Source organism: Penaeus chinensis, chromosome 13, assembly GCF_019202785.1.
Source record: "Penaeus chinensis breed Huanghai No. 1 chromosome 13, ASM1920278v2, whole genome shotgun sequence".
Taxonomy (NCBI): Eukaryota; Metazoa; Arthropoda; class Malacostraca; order Decapoda; family Penaeidae; genus Penaeus; species Penaeus chinensis.
This window is the reverse complement of record NC_061831.1, coordinates 16,204,150-16,206,649: the sequence shown is the minus strand read 5'-3', so window position 1 is coordinate 16,206,649 and position 2,500 is coordinate 16,204,150.

Below are 2,500 nucleotides of genomic sequence, written 5' to 3'. Positions count from 1 at the left end.
CACTATCCACACTGACATGATGCCCTTAGCATGAAACACCACACTGTAGACGCCAAGTTCACTACGGTCCATGTCTCCCTCGGTCCGTCTCTCGGCCTGGTTTGCCACGCCCGTCGCGAGGCCAGACGCCCGCCGTCGTCACCACGCTGCGTCCTCCCTTTCATTTCGTTGGTTTTTTTTTCAGTCACCTCTCTGTTTTTTTGCGTATTATGTTAAATACGACACATATACTGGCACATACACACACACACACACGTACACGCACACGCACACGCACACGCATATACACAAACAAACAAACACATACACATATTCATATATACATATATATATATATATATATATATATATATATATATATATATATATATATTGTATATATATATATATATATATATATATGTATATATGTATATATGTGTGTGTATATATGTATATATATATATATATATATATATATATATATATATATATATATATGTATATATATATATATATATATATATATATATATATATATATATATATATATATGTATATATATATATATATATATATATATATATATATATATATATATATATATATATATATATATATATAGGCTGTATATATATCATCACATTACGGGCAGGTCACCATGATGCTGAACAGAAGTGTTTTTCCTCGCTTGTCCCATCAAGGAGTGAGGAAAGGGATCAGGGAGAAGATATGAACACAGTAGGGACTTCAAGATGTTTTTCTTCGCCCGCCGTCCTATCTGCCGAGGAGGAATGCCTCTGCTGTTTATTCTCTTGTTTTGAACATTCTTTAATCCTGAAAATGTCGATAGACGACTTTGACTGGAATCCACAGCCTCCGTGTGAGCAGATTCGTGTGTGACAAGCTATCTTCCAGACGAACAGTTTGGAATCTAGGATTTCTGGGCCTTGGAAGGACTGGATGCAATTTAACGTCTTACACCAGGACATGTATATATATATATACATATATATATATATATATATATATATATATATATATATATATATATATATATATACACGTGTGTGTGTGTCGTATAATGCAGTCAGAGAGATATACAGACAGACAGGCAAACAAAAAACAGACTTACATGCATACATACAGCATTCTTCCATGCACATAAACTTACCTGTGTGTGCAGATACAGATACATATACATAAATAAATAAACATACATACATACATACATACATACATACATACATACATACATACATACATACATACATACATACATACATACATACATACATACGCAAACCAACACCTATACCAAATACACTACCTGCGCCACATCCACACACGCAGACAAACGCAAACGCACAAACACATAGAACAAGTAAACGAGTTAAGAAAAATAAAAAGGAATAAATACAAAAAAAGAAAACTTCAAGGCCTGTGATATCGCCTCCGGGAAAAAGAGCCGCGGTGCATTTCCTGTGAGACAAATATATCCACACACGCGCGATTACGTTGCAGGAGGGGGGATGGGGGATGGGGGGGGGAGGCAAGGGAGATGTGGGTAGTTGGGTAAGTGAAGATTGGCAGGGGAAGAGGGAGAGAGAGGGGGAAAGGGATCTTGTGGGTAGTAGGGGATGAGGGAGATGGAGGTGTGGGGGAGAGGGAGGGGGAGGCAGGGAAGAGGGTAGTGTGGTAGGGGCCAAGGGGGCTGTGGGTGGTAGGATAGGGGAGGGGAGACGGCATGGGAGAGGGGAGGAAGAGTATAGACGGTAGAGAGTAGTGAGGTAACGAGGATAATATGAGAGAGAGAGGGGAAGTAGAGGGGACGGGACGTTACTTTTTCTATCTTTTAAGCTCCTCTCCAAAAAACAGTAGATTTTTTCCTCTTCTTCTCTTTGGCTAAATGGCTAACTTTATCATAGTTGTAATTTGTGAGCTAAAGCTACGACATACAGTTAAAGAGTTTCAAATTAAAAAAAAGAACATTCGCTCTCTATAAAAGGATTGGTTTTAGACATATACACCTATACACCGTCGCTTTAAGATCTACGTTAAAGCTGCAATCCCGCCTGTTTTGTCTTCCCATTTAACTTATTCATAGCCGTTGTTGTTGTTTTGGCTTTGGTCGATATTCTTCACCATCGACATTATCATGACTATCAATATCACTTCTAATACTCCTCTGTCTCCTCTCGCACCCGTTCTGTATGTAATGTTTTTTTTGTTTTTTTTTTCTTTATCTGTCGGTGTCTTGATTTATCTATTTGTCTGCGTTTATCTTCTTAGATTCTCTCTCTCTCTCTCTCTCTCTCTCTCTCTCTCTCTATCTATCTATCTCTATCTCTCTCTCTCTCTCTCTCTCTCTCTCTCTCTCTCTCTCTCTCTCTCTCTCTCTCTCTCTCTCTCTGTGTGTGTGTGTGTGTGTGTGTGTGTGTATGTGTCTGTGTGTGTGTGTGTGTGTGTGTCTTTCTCTCCTTTCTCTTTCTCTCTTTCCCTCCCTTATTCTATCTCTCAA